This window comes from Zalophus californianus, chromosome 1 (assembly GCF_009762305.2).
Source record: "Zalophus californianus isolate mZalCal1 chromosome 1, mZalCal1.pri.v2, whole genome shotgun sequence".
Lineage (NCBI taxonomy): Eukaryota > Metazoa > Chordata > Mammalia > Carnivora > Otariidae > Zalophus > Zalophus californianus.
This window is the reverse complement of record NC_045595.1, coordinates 112,698,913-112,714,322: the sequence shown is the minus strand read 5'-3', so window position 1 is coordinate 112,714,322 and position 15,410 is coordinate 112,698,913. Positions and strand designations below refer to the sequence as shown.

General features: G+C 39.5%; 1 pseudogene; it reads left to right on the top strand.

Moving 5' to 3' along the window:
* Positions 1-13,065: 13,065 nt before the first annotated feature.
* Positions 13,066-15,410, top strand: part of LOC113915967 — a 47,076-nt pseudogene continuing 44,731 nt past the window's right edge.

Below are 15,410 nucleotides of genomic sequence, written 5' to 3'. Positions count from 1 at the left end.
AAGTAATCGCCATTCGGCAAGCAGAGCTAGGCAACTGGGAGACAGAAGGCAGGCAACTCACTTTTTACTATATGCCATTTTATATCTAGAATTATATATCATGCACCTGCATTACCTACTCAAAGTAAATTTAAAAATATATCTCATAATTATATACTCTTTATGCTATAGTCATATGATATCACCTATACGGGGAGACACATTGTCAGAACAAAGACTGCTTTTTCTTCTGTGAATTTTAAAGATCCTGTAACTATTTTAATTATTTATCATCACTAGATAACAAGCATATGAGCCTGGGAGTTTAGAACAGCAGTCTGTATTGCTTCTGATAAATGGGGCTTAAATAATTCAAATACAGTCCACATCTGAAGCTAATTACAATAATTTTTGAACCTCCTTTAAATCCCTTTTGGAATAGTGTAGGGTCTAGATAGATTTAAGTAAATTCTTTATAAGCAAACTATAATTTTATAGCTTTTGTATTCAGATTAGACAAAAAAGATCTAAGAATATAGAACTGTTATAATCCCAGGATCTACATAGTGTCTATCATAAAGTATAGGCTTAACAAAAACTTGTTGAATGAACAAAAAATTTAATTAATTAAACTATAAAATTTTATTTCAGTTGAAAATAGTCATAAAAAGAGTGTAAGATCTAGTTGGAGTCCTCCCAACTTCAATGCAATTTTTTTAACAAAACTGTAAATATCAAGCCTAATTACAATTCTTGCTCTGCCCCTGTTTCATTCATAGTCAATACCCCACCCCCTTCCTGGACTGTACACCTTTAATTCAAAATTTAAAGCAGCAATTGCTAATTTTGGCCCCAAGACACTATTTGGCAATCAGTGATCTTACTCTAAATACACTTGGATGCATCAGGGAGGCAATTGGGATTTGGGTAGGTCATCATTGATATTACTTATTTCACAATTTGGACACTGCATGTTTTTGTTTCTTTATCCAGCCTTTCTTAGTAGAAATTAACCTTAGAGGTAGCAATGTTCTTCCTACCTAATCCCCCAAATTTTCCCCAGTATCAGAAAGGAGCCCACCATTATGTGGGTCTATGTTGGATGTGGTGTACATGTCATGCACTCCATACCCTCTAATTGGAAACCCTATATGCAACAGGAGTCTTCTGAGCTTAGTGTTATAATAATGTTCTATAGTTTGTCTTAAAGACAGATTTTCTCAGATACTATTGAGGACAGGTAGCAAAACTCAATAGTTTCCTCTGTTTGCATCAGCCACACCCTATTGTCCCCAAAATTCAATAAAGAGACTATTTTAGTTTTGTTTTCACAATTAACAGACTTATTACTGCATTCTGCCAAGCAGCCCTGTGGCAGAGTGGCACACCCTCACTCACAGACAAAAGCAGACTTTCAAATAGAAATGGAAATTGCTGCCCTAAACCCCCCAGGGATAATTGGCAGAAGGCCTGGGTTGTAGCACTTGCAATGGATACTGCCTTAACCAAAGATTTTTGGTTTTAACTAACAGAAACCCATTCCAAACCACCTAAGGGGACAGAGGGGAGGGAAGGGGAGGAAGATTTACTACAATAGGCATGTGCCTCACCAGAATCCTAGGGAAGGATAAAAACCAGATACTCAAAAGCAATCAGGAAACAAAGCAGCAGCCTTTCCTTCAGACTCTCTTTCTCCCTCTCTCTCCTATTCTCTCTCTTTTTCTCTCTTCCTCCCTCTCTCCCTCTCCTTCCTCTCTCTGAGTCTCTTGGCCTGCTGCTCTCTGCACATGTACTTCATTCAGCTTTCTCTGAAACTGCTGTTCTCTACTTCTCTGCAATACAAGGGTCCAGCAGTGCCCTGGTCAATGTCACTCGTTACTCATGCACCCAAACCCAGGACTCCACTTCTCTCAGTGTCTGCTTTAAAGTCTTGGGAAAGAGGGGCGGAGCAAGATGGCAGAGGAGTAGGAGACCTGGATTTCGTCTGTTCTCAGGAATTCAGCTGAATAGGGTTCAAACCATTCTGAACACCTACAAACTCAACAGGAGATCGAAGAAGAGAGTAGCAACAACTCTCTGAACAGAGAAGCAACCATTTACTGGAAGGTAGGACCTGCAGAGAAGTGAATCCGAGGCGATACTCGGGAGGATAGACGGCAGGGGAGGGGGCCTCCGTTGGCCGCTTCTGGCAAGTGCTTCAGCTGCAGAGCACAAAATTGGAACTTTTAGAAGTCGGTTCCACTGAGGGACGTCACTCCAGTGGCTAAGCGGGAGGTGAAAACCTCATGGGACAGTGTGGACTCAGGACCCTTGGGGTCACAGAAAGACCGGGGGTGCCTGAGTGCAGCAGAGCTCCCAGGTATCGGAACGGGGAAGCCGGCTGCAGAGACGGAGCCGAGGCGCGGCCTCTCAGCTCGGGGTTGCCATAAACTGTGATCCGCGGCCCAGTTGGGCCACTGCTCCTGCAGCAGGGACCCAACAAGCGGTAGAGCCGGGGAGACTCCCCTTCCTCCCCCGGGAGGAGCGGCGTGGGAGTGCACCGCAGGGATCTGCTGGGTTTGGAGACTCCACACTGGGCCGGGTGCCAGAGATAGAAACGCTCGGTCACAGGCCAGGTGAGCAGGGAGTGCGGCCGGAGACCGGGGAGATGGGAGTGATTGACTGCTTTTCTCTGGGGGCGCACTGAGGAGTGGGGCCCCAAGTTCTCAGCTCCTCCAGGAAGAGAGTGGGAGGCCACCATTTTTACCCTGGTCCTCCAAAGCTGTACCGAGAGCTTGCAGGGAACAAAAGCTCCTGAGATCAAACCCGAGCAGCTTGCTTAGCCCAGATGGACAAGGGCGGGGCAATTCCGCCTAGGGCAAAGACATTTGGGAACCACAGCAACAGGCCCCTCCCCCAGAAGATCAGCACGAACAGCCAGCAAGCCAAGACCAAGTTTACCGATCAAGGAGAACAGGAGAACTCCAGCCCTAGGGGAATACTGCACATAGAATTCATGCCTTTTTTATCATGATTCATTAGTTCTTCAAAGTTAATTTTTTAAACTATTTTTTGTGGGTTTTTTTGAATTTTTCTTTTTCCCTTTTTCAACCAACATCTTATCAATCTCTTTTTTAAAAAAACATTTTTTATTTTTCATTTTTAGAGTCATATTTTATCCCTTCATAGTAGTTACCCTTATTTTTGGCATATATATATATAAGTTCTCTCTTTAAAATTTTGATATACAGTTTCTTCTAACAGATCAAAATATACCCTAAATCACTAGTGTATGGCTTTGTTCTAGTCTCCTGCCTGATCACAGTCTCTCCTATTCTTTTTCCTTTTTTTTTTTTAAATCTTCTTTCTTCTTTCAAACAACTTCTTATCTTATCAATTCCGTTTATAAAACCTTTTATAATTTTCATCTTTACAGTCATCTTCCATCCCTTCATTGTATCAACCCTTAATTTGTACATATATAAGTCTTTCTTCCTTTAAAATTTTAGGAGGCACTTTCTTCTAACAGACCAAACTACACCCAGAATCTAGTGTGTGGCACTGATCTATGCACTAGCCTGATCATATTTGATCATATTCTGTTTTTTTTGTATTATTCTGTTTTTGTTTGTTTTTATCTTTTTCTTTTTTTTCTCTTTCTCTTCTCTTTCTTTCCCTTTCTTTTCCCCTGGTTTCAGGTCTTTTCTGATTTGTATAGAGTATATTTGCGGGGAACGTTGTTAACCTGTTAGCATTTTGTTCTCTCATTCATCTATTCTCCTCTGGACAAAATGACAAGACGAAAAAAATCACCTCAGCAAAAAGAACAAGAGGTAGTACCATCTGCCAGGGACCTACTCAATATGGACATTAGTACGATGTCGGACCTAGAGTTCAGAATCATGACTTTAAAGATACTAGCTGGGCTTGAAAAAAGCATGGAAGTTATTAGAGAAACCCTTTCTGGAGGAATAAAAGAACTAAAATCTAACCAAGTCGAAATCAAAAAGGCTATTGATGAGGTGCAATCAAAAATGGGGGCACTAACTGCCAGGATAAATGAGGCAGAAGAAAGAATCAGTGATATAGAAGACCAAATGATGGAGAATAAAGAGGCTGAGAAAAAGAGACAACAACTACAGGATCATGAGGGCAGAATTCGAGAGATAAGCAATATGATAAGACGAAACAACATTAGAATAATTGGGATCTCAGAAGAAGAAGAAAGAGAGAGGGGCAGAAGGTATATTGCAGCAAATTATAGCAGAGAATTTCCCTAATGTGGGGAAGGAAACAGGCATCAAAATCCAGGAGGCACAGAGAACCCCTCTCAAAATCAATAAAAATAGGTCAACACCCCGACATCTAATGGTAAAACTTATGACTCTCAGAGACAAAGAGAAAATCCTGAAAGCAGCTCGGGAGAAGAGATATGTAACCTACAATGGTAGAAACATTAGATTGGCAACAGACCTATCCACAGAGACCTGACAGGCCAGAAAGGACTGGCATGATATATTCAGAGCACTAAATGAGAAAAATATGCAGCCAAGAATACTATATCCAGCTAGGCTGTTATTGAAAATAGAAGGAGAGGTAAAAATCTTCCAGGACAAACAAAAACTAAAGGAATTTGTAAACACAAAACCAGCCCTAAAAGAAATATTGAAAGGGGTCCTCTAAGCAAAGAGAGAGACTAGAAGTAGCATAGGTCAAAAAGGAACACAGACAATATACAGTCAGTCACTTTACAGGCAATACAATGGCACTAAACTCATATCTTTCAATAGTTACCCTGAATGTAAATGGGCTAAATGCCCCCATCAAAAGACACAAGCTATCAGATTGGATGAAAAAACAAGACCCATCCATATGCTGTCTGCAAGAGACTCATTTTAGACCCAAAGACACCCCCACATTGAAAGTGAGGGGGTGGAAAACAATTTACCATGCTAATGGACACCAAAAGAAAGCTGGGGTGGCAATTCTTATATCAGACAAATTAGATTTTAAAACAAAGACTGTAATAAGAGATGAAGGACACAATATCTCACTTAAAGGGTCTATCCAACAAGAAGATCTAACAATTGTAAATATCTATGCCCCTAACGTGGGAGCAGCCAATTATATAAGGCAATTAATAACAAAAGCAAAGAAACACATTGACAACAATACAATAATAGTGGGGGACTTTAACACCCCCCTGACTGAAATGGACAGATCATCTAAGCAAAAGATCAACAAGGAAATAAAGACTTTAAATGAAACACTGGACCAAATGGACTTCACAGACATATTCAGAACATTCCATCCCAAAGCAACGGAATACACATTCTTCTCTAGTGCCCATGGGACATTCTCCAGAATTGATCACATCCTAGGTCACAAATCAGGTCTCAACCAATACCAAAAGATTGGGATTATTCCCTGCATATTTTCAGACCACAATGCTTTGAAACTAGAACTCAATCACAAGAGGAAAGTTGGAAAGAACTCAAATACATGGAGGCTAAAGAGCATCCTACTAAAGAATGAATGGGTCAACCAGGAAATTAAAGAAGAATTTAAAAAATTCATGGAAACCAATGAAAATGAAAACACAACTGTTCAAAATCTTTGGGATGCAGCAAAGGCAGTCCTAACAGGAAAGTATATAGCAATACAAGCCTTTCTCAAGAAAAAAGGTTTCAAATACACAACCTAACCCTACACCTAAAGGAGCTAGGGAAAGAACAGCAAATTAAGCCTAAACACAGCAGGAGAAGAGAAATAATAAAGATCAGAGCAGAAATCAATGAAATAGAAACCAAAACAACAGTAGAACAGATCAATGAAACTAGGAGCTGGTTCTTTGAAAGAATTAACAAGTTGATAAACCCCTGGCCAGACTTATCAAAAAGAAAAGAGAAATGACCCAAATCAACAAAATCATGAATGAAAGAGGAGAGATCACAACCAACACCAAAGAAATACAAACAATTGTAAGAACATATTATGAGCAACTCGATGCCAGCAAATTAGATAACCTGGAAGAAATGGGTGCATTCCTAGAGACTTATCAACTACCAAAACTGAACCAGGAAGAAGTAGAAAACCTGAACAGACCTATAACCACTAAGGAAATTGAAGCAGTCATCAAAAATCTCCCAACAAACAAAAGCCCAGGGCCAGATGGCTTCCCAGGGGAATTCTATCAAACATTTAAAGAAGAATTAATACCTATTCTCCTGAAACTGTTCCAAAAAATAGAAATGGAAGGAAAACTTCCAAACTCATTTTAGGAGGCCACCATTACCTTGATCCCAAAACCAGACAAAGACCCCATCAGAAAGGAGAATTACAGACCAATATCCTTGATGAACATGGATACAAAAATTCTCACCAAAATACGAGCCAATAGGATCCAACAGTACATTGAAAGGATTATTCACCATGACCAAGTGGGATTTATCCCTGGACTGCAAGGTTGGTTCAACATCCACAAATCAATCAATGTGATACAATACATTAACAAAAGAAAGAAAAAGAGTCATATGATCCTCTCAATAGATGCAGAAAAAGCATTTGACAAAGTACAGGATCCTTTCTTGATCAAAACTCTTCAGAGTATAGGGATAGAGGGTACCTACCTCAATATCATAAAAGCCATCTACGAAAAACCTACAGCGAATATCATTCTCAATGGAGAAAAGCTGAGAGCTTTTCCCCTAAGGTCAGGAACGCGGCAGGGATGTCCACTCTCACCACTGCTATTCAACATAGTATTAGAAGTCCTAGCCACAGCAATCAGACAACAAAAAGAAATCAAAGGCATCCAAATTGGCAAAGAGGAAGTCAAACTCTCACTCTTTGCAGATGATATGATACTGTATGTGGAAAATCCAAAAGACTCCACCCCAAAACTGCTAGGACTCATACAGGAATTCAGTAATGTAGCAGGCTATAAAATCAACGCACAGAAATCAGTGGCATTCCTATACACCAACAACAGGACAGAAGAGAGACAAATCAAGGAGTCGATCCCATTCACAATTGCACCCAAAACCATAAGATACCTAGGAATAAATTTAACCAAAGAGGCAAAGGATCTGTACTCAGAAAACTATAAAATACTCAGGAAAGAAATTGAAGAAGACACAAAGAAATGGAAAAACGTTCCATGCTCATGGATTGGGAGAACCAACATTGTGAAGATGTCAATGCTACCCAGAGCAATCTACACATTCAATGCAATGCCCATCAAAATACCATCCACTTTTTTCAAAGAAATGGAACAAATAATCCTAAAATTTGTATGGAACCAGAAGAGACCCCGAATAGCCAGAGGAATCTTGAAAAAGAAAAGCAAAGCTGGCGGCATCACAATTCCGGACTTCCAGCTCTATTACAAAGCTGTCATCATCAAGACAGTATGGTACTGGCACAAAAACAGACACATAGATCAATGGAACAGAATCGAGAGCGCAGAAATGGACCCTCAACTCTATGGTCAACTTATCTTTGACAAAGCAGGAAAGAATGTCCAGTGGAAAAAAGACAGTCTCTTCAACAAATGGTGTTGGGAAAGTTGGACAGCCACATGCAGAAGAATGAAACTGGACCATTTCCTTACACCACACACAAAAATAGACTCCAAATGGTTGAAAGACCTAAACGTGAGACAGGAGTCTATCCAAATCCTAAAGGAGAACACAGGTAGCAACCTCTTCGACCTCAGCCGCAGCAACTTCTTCCTAGAAACATCACCAAAGGCACAGGAAGCCAGGGCAAAAATGAACTATTGGGATTTCATCAAGATAAAAAGCTTTTGCACAGCAAAAGAAACAGTCCACAAAACCAAAAGACAACCGACAGAATGGGAGAAAATATTTGCAAATGACATATCAGATAAAGGGCTAGTATCCAAAATCTATAAAGAACTTATCAAACTCAACACCCAAAGAACAAATAATCCAATCAAAAAAATGGGCAGAAAACATGAACAGACATTTTTCCAAAGAAGACATCCAAATGGCCAACAGACACGTGAAAAAGTGCTCAACATCGCTCAGCATCAGGGAAATCCAAATCAAAACCTCAATGAGATACCACCTCACACCAGTCAGAATGGCTAGAATTAACAAGTCAGGAAACGACAGATATTGTCAGGGATGTGGAGAAAGGGGAACCCTCCTACACTGTTGGTGGGAATGCAAGCTGGTACAACCACTCTGGAAAACAGTATGGAGGTTCCTCAAACAGTTGAAAATAGAGCTACCCTACGACCCAGCAATTGCACTACTGGGTATTTATGCCAAAGATACAAATGTAGGGATCCGAAGGGGTACGTGCACCCCGATGTTTATAGCAGCAATGTCCACAATAGCCAAACTGTGGAAAGAGCCAAGATGTCCATCGACAGATGAATGGATAAAGAAGATGTGGTATATATACACAATGGAATATTATGCAGCCATCAAAAGGAATGAGATCTTGCCATTTGCAATGACATGGATGGAACTGGAGGGTGTTATGCTGAGTGAAATAAGTCAATCAGAGAAAGACATGTATCATATGACCTCGCTGATATGAGGAATTTTTAACCTTAGGAAACAAACTGAGGGTTGCTGGAGTGGTGGGGGGTGGGAGGGATGGGGTGGCTGGGTGATAGACATTGGGGAGGGTATGTGCTATGGTGAGCACTGTGAATTGTGCAAGACTGTTGAATCACAGATCTGTACCTCTGAAACAAATAATGCAATATATGTTAAGAAAAAAAAAGAAGATAGCAGGAGGGGAAGAATGAAGGGGAGTAAGTCGGAGGGGGAGATGAACCATGAGAGACAGTGGACTCTGAAAAACAGACTGAGGGTTCTAGAGGGGAGGGGGTGGGGGGATGGGTTAGCCTGGTGATGGGTATTAAAGAGGGCACGTTCTGCATGGAACACTGGGTGTTATGCATAAACAATGAAACATGGAACACTACATCAAAAACTAATGATGTAATGTATGGTGATTAACATAACATTAAAAAAATTAAAAATAAACTGTTGGGAAAGATAATTTGATTGGCCCAGCTCTGGGTGAGGTATCCCATCAACTACAGCCAAAAAAAGGTAAGGTCTAGCAAATAGTATAAATTTGGCTGTTAGGTACTCATCCCTGTGGGGATCAAGGTGAGAAGGGGTGTGTTATAATGAGCTTGAAAGAAACCTAAATAGGTACCTATTGCCTCTCAGTGCTTCCCAACATTTGTAAGAGGCTTCTGTCTAGTAAAATAAGCTAGGCTATGCTGTAATAACAATCTCCAAATCTTAAAAGTCCTCTAACAACAAATGTTTAGTTTCCACCTACACTCCATGTCTGCTTCAGGTAAGTAGGGGGCTCTTCTCCATGTCATCCTCACTCTGGGAACCAGGCTGACAGTGCCTCTAGCCTCAGAAATGTCTCTGGTCAAATGGAGGACAGGGACATGGCAGCCACAGACCATTCTCACTTGCTTAGCCCAGAGGTAAACGTGTCACTTCTATTCATATTTCATTGGCCAAAGCAAGTCATATGGCATCATTAATTTCACAGAGCCAGAGAGGACGATCCTGGTATATGTCCAGCAGTAGGCGAGCTAGGCTGTCTATAAGTAGCAGTGATGACTACCACAAGGGCTCAAGACACAGATGCAGAGGTAAGAAAACACCTTTATTCAGAAAAACCACTGAACATCAAAAGATATGTTTGTTACACAGCATTATTTCCATAGCTAAGATATGGAAGCAACCCAAATATCAATAGATGATTCTGAATAAAGATGTGCTGTTTGCACACACACATACACAAACACACAATGGAATATTACTCAGCCATAAATAAAGAGTGAGCTTTTGCTATCTGCAACAAGATGGACGAACCTAGAGAGTATTATGCTACATGAAGACAGACAGAAAAAGAAAAATACTATGTGATTTCACTTACATGTGGAATCTAAAAAACAAACAAGCAAAAAGAAATAAACAAACAGACTTTTAAAAACAGAGAACAGGGACACCTGGGTGGCTCAGTTAGTTAAATGTCTGCCTTTGGCTCAGGTCATGATCCCAGGGTCCTGGGATCAAGTCCCACATCAGGCTCCCTGCTCAGCAGGGAGTCTGCTTCTCCCTCTGCCTGCCATTCTCTCTCTCTCTCTCTCTGACAAATAAATAAATAAAATCTTAAAAAAGAAAAAACAGAGAACAAACTGGTGGTTGCCAGAGGGGAAGTGGTAGGATGATGCATAAAATAGATAAAGGGGGGCACCTGGGTGGCTCAGTTGGTTAAGTGACTGCCTTCAGCTCAGGTCATGATCCTGGAGTCTCAGGATTGAGTCCTGCATCGGGCTCCCTGCTCAGCAGGGAGTCTGCTTCTCCCTCTGATCCAACCCCCTCTCATGCTCTCTCTCTCTTTCTCTCTCTCAAATAAACAAAATCTTCAAAAAAAAAATATATAAAGGGGATTAAGAGGTACAAGCTTTCAGTTATAAAATAAGTCACAAAGATGAAAAGTACAGCATAGAGAATATGGTCAGTAATACTGTGTTTATATTACTCAATGACAGTGACTATAATGTGTAGTGAGCACTGAGTAATATATAGAATTGTTAAATCATTATGCTATACACTAATATACTAATCTAAAATAAATATAAAAACATAACACTGTATTGTCATAAAAATTTTAAAAACTTTTAAAAAAAGAGTCCTAGCCATTTCTTTTCATTTCATTTATTCCTTAGTTATGGGGATAAAACCAAAAATAATTTAATTATACTTTAATTTATATTAGCTATCTTCAAAATTAAAATAGAGAAAATTAGAAGTTTAGGTTATAGTAAAAAGATCCTATATATACCTACTTAATTTCTAGAATTATTTTTTTAAGGACTGGTTCTAACCCAGTCACATGGGTGATATATAAACCTGTGGGACAACAGTCCATTAAATCAACTGCTACAGTGGTGTAAATAATAATCTCAAGTCAATTTACCCTCTTAAATGAGAAGATCATGAATATTACATTAAATAAGAGTTCTACCTCTATCAGTGTATAAAATCTCATGACTTTTGGTTATATTTATGTCTAGAAATATTGCCAATACAACTTCATTTACTTGAAGCACTACATATATATATCATAAAATATATCTATCATAAAATATATATATCATAAAATAGCATAAATCAAAAGCAAATTGATTAGTACAATATATCTGATGAATCTGGATAAGGCTAAATTAAGGAAATACATAAATAATAAAAACACTAATTTCCTTCCTTAAGGTGCTTAGAGGGTGGGTTTTGTTGCTTAAAATTCATATATTTCAACAAAAATTTATGATTGATGCTGCCATGGAACTACTATGTCCAACAATGTCCAGTAGTAAAAAATACCTTTCCTGGACCAGCTCTAATTTGGCAAGTTCAGGATTAAAAACTAGTGAACAAGGTTCATTAGTAAACAATGCGCATTATGTGAATTTCAAGAGCAATTAGTAAAAGAGGGTGCTAGTGTCATATTGGGAGACTCTATATATGCACGAATATGCATCACATTTACCATTATACTGCATTAGTCAACTGGGTGGACAAGATACTTATTTCAGAGCCTGTGTTTTTAATTATCTCTTCTAGTATGCATTAGCCTTTGAGGAATAATATAGGTAGTATTTAAATTTAAATGAAAAAAGGTGATTGATTTTATAATAATGCTGGCACAATTGATTATGCATCTGGAAAAAAAGAAGGTAGAATTTTACTTCACACCACTTAAAAATACAGATTCCAAATGAATCAAATGTTAACATATAAAATTAATAGATTAAAATGTAGGAAATACATGAGAAAATATTTTTATAAACTGGGAGCTGAAGAGACCTTTCTCAGCTAGACAGGAAATCTAAAAGCCATAAAGGAAAATATTTTTATTTTATTTTATTATGTTATGTTGTTAGTCACCATTAATTACATCATTAGTTTTTGATGTAGTGTTCTATGATTCATTGTTTGTGTATAACACCCAGTGCTCCATTCAATACGTGCCCTCCTTAATATCCATCACCAGGCTAACCCATCCCCCACCCTCCTCCCCTCTAAAACCCTCAGTTTGTTTCTCAGAGTCCATAGTCATAAAGGAAAATATTTGATGACATAAAAATTAAGCAATTTGTTTTAGCAAAACATACCATTAAAAGACCCAAACAATATGCAGTGAAAAAGACTATAATACAGATGGACAATAAAAGATTATTGTTCATAAAATACATAAGGCTACTACATAGTGATAAGAAGAAAATGCAATCAATCAAAAAGTAGGTAAAGGCTATGTATGACTAGGCAAGTGGCAGAAGAACAAAATAAATGGCCACAGAAAAGACCTGACCAGTAGTCAAGAAAAGACAAATTAAGTAAAAGCAAGATGCCTTTGTTCAATGATGAGACTGGCACAAACCTACAAGAAGAGTAACATCCAGCATGGTAAACTGGAGAAACACACTTTTATGAGAATACAGTCACAACTGCAGCTCAATAAGCCTATGATTTGACCCAGTAGTCCTACTTCTAGCTTTTGTGCTTAAAAATAGTAAAGAAAATAAGAATATGAAGAAGCAAAACAACTGTACTTCCTTCAATAGGAAGTAGAAATAAGCTTCATCAAATCCTTTTCTAAAATTAAGCAGGATATGAATAAATTATAAGTAAAATATTTAAAAGATACACTCATATATGTGTATATATACATTTCTACATAAAATTTGGCAGAATCTTGGCTCAGCTAGAATAACACTTTCATCTGTATTTTTAAAACTTCAGAGACTACACAAACGTGTTAACAGTGAGCTAAAAGCTCTTTTAAAAGTTTTTTAAAACTAAGTTAATGCTATTAATTTGCTTCAGAAGTCATATTTCTTAACACAATGAAAATCCTGCCCCCCCAAGCCTTTTAATTTTCTTTATGTTTGTTAAATTTCTAAATCAGGATTGCTGAAGATGGAAGAAAAGTAGAGGACCTCGTTTCATCCGGTCCCTTGAATTTAGCTGGATAGCTATCAAACCATTCTGAACACCCACGAATTCAGCGTGTGATGTAAGAAAATACATCTGGAACTCTACAAGTAGAAAAGTGACTGCTTTTTCTAAGGTAGGGGGTGCACAGTTGTGAATCTGTGGGGAGGTATCAGAAGATAAACAGAGAGGGGAGGAAGCCTCCACAAGCTGGCTACTGGAAAGTGATATATCCCTGGAGCACAAAATCGGAACCCTTACAAATCTGCTCCAGTGAGAGACATTCCTTTCTGAAAGGGGCTCACAGGATGAAAAGGGTAGAATTCTAGGTGGGTAGTTGTGGTCTCAGGGTCCCAGGGTCCCAGGAGACACAGAAAGGACCAGGGTGCCTTAACTGATACAGTGCCCAAGCAGTAGAGTGGGAAAATTGGTTGCAGTTAGCAAGCCCAGGAAGGGGCTCTCAGCTTAGTTTGCCATAAAACTTGAGCCAGACGGATGGGTGACCGCTCTCTGCCTGAGAACCCTGAAAAAGACTGGAAATCAAGGGCCATTTACCATCCCCCGGGAGGTGCGAAACGGCCGCACCCACCACCAGGCAACAGCTTTCAGGGCAGCAACCCAGAAAGGACAGTAGGGTGACACCCAGCACTAGCCCTGGAGTAGGGGAGTGGGTACCCTCAAGAGCCTGCAACCGCTCTCAGATCCTGGGCACACAAAGGGCAGTGATAGGGGTCTCTCGGACTCCCCCCAGGAGGATTACAGTGGGCATGAACTGCAAGAGTCTACAGAGTTTGGAACACACAAAAGTAAAGACTGTTTGTCCCAGAGCGTTTATTGAAGAGGGGGGAACCTCGATCTTTCAGCTCTGGGGCTGGAGACCAGGGCAATTTTTATTCTGATAAAAATAAGAGGTGTGGAAATCTTCTGGGAACAAAAGCACACAGAGGACCAGCTTACACTGAGCCCAGCCCCCTGGCAAGGGGTGGGGCAACTCAGCCCAGGCAAAGACACAAGAGAAGCAGCACATTCGGCCCTTCCCCCAGAAGACCGACTGGAAGAATAGGTGGACAAAGGGTTTATGGATCCCACAGGACTGTAAAACTCCAGGGCCAGGGGAAAATGGTATATTGAGCTTGAGGTTTTTTTCTCACGACTCGTTTATCTTTCAGTCTAAAATTTTCCATTTTTTTTTTTACCTTTTTCTGTTTCAACCAGTTTCTTATTTTACCAATTTGTGTTTTTAAGTCACTTTTTATTTTTTACATCTACATTTAATAGATATATGCTTCATTTTAGCCCTTTTTTTCACTCTATTGAATTTTCTTTTTTGTATATAGTTAAGTTCTGCTTTCTTTGCAATTTTGGGAGGTAGTGTCTTCTAACACACAGACCAAAACTCACTCAGGAACAAGTGGATCACCCTGCTTTGTCCACCCTGTTAGATTATACTCTCTCTTCTCCCCTCCCCCCACCACTTTTTTTTCTTTTTTCTTTTTTTCTCTTTTTCTTGTATGTTCTGGTTTGTTTTTTGTTGCCTTTTCTGTTTTGGTTTCCGACTACTTTGGATTTGTCTAGGGTGTATTTTGCTTGGGTCATGGTTGATATCTTGGACTCTGCTCACTCTCTCACCCATCCTTCTCTGGGCAAAATGACTAGAAGGAGGAATTCACAACAAAAGAAAGAACCAGAGTCAATGTTCTCTGCCACAGAGCTAATTGATATGGATATAAGTAAGATGCCAGAGATGGAATTCAGGATAGAAATTATAAAATTAATAGCTATGCTTGAAAAAAGCATAAATGACAGTATAGAATCTCCAGGGGCAGAAATGAGATTTAATCAGGCCAAACTTAAAAATGCTATGAATGAGATGCAGTCAAATTGGATGCTCTAACAGCTAGAGTAAATGAGGCAGAAGAGAGAATAAGTGATCTAGAGGACAGACTGATGGAAAGGAAAAAAGTTGAGTGAAAGAGAGAAAGACAACCAGAGCCCATGAAGAAAAGGCTTTGAGAATTTAATGATTCCCTGAAAAGAAAAAATGTCAGAATTATTTGGGTGCCTAAGGGGTGGAGCGAAAGAGAGGGTCAGAAGGTATATTTGAGCAAATCATAGCTGAGAACTTCCTTAATCTGGGGAAGGAAACTGGCAGTCAAGTCCAAGAGGCAGAGAGAGAGGACCCCTCCCAGAATCGATAAAAATAGATCAACACCCCAACATATAATAGTGAACCTTGCAAATTTTAGAGAAAAAGAAGTTATCCTGAGAGCAGCTCCAGAGAGGAGGTTCCTAACATATGGAGGGAGGAACATCAGACTATAACATCAGACCAATCCATAGAGACCTGGCAGACCAGAAAGGGCTGGCATGATCTATTCAGGGTACTAAATGAGAAGAACATGCAGCCAAAATTACTTGGTCCAGCTAGGCTGTGATTCAGAA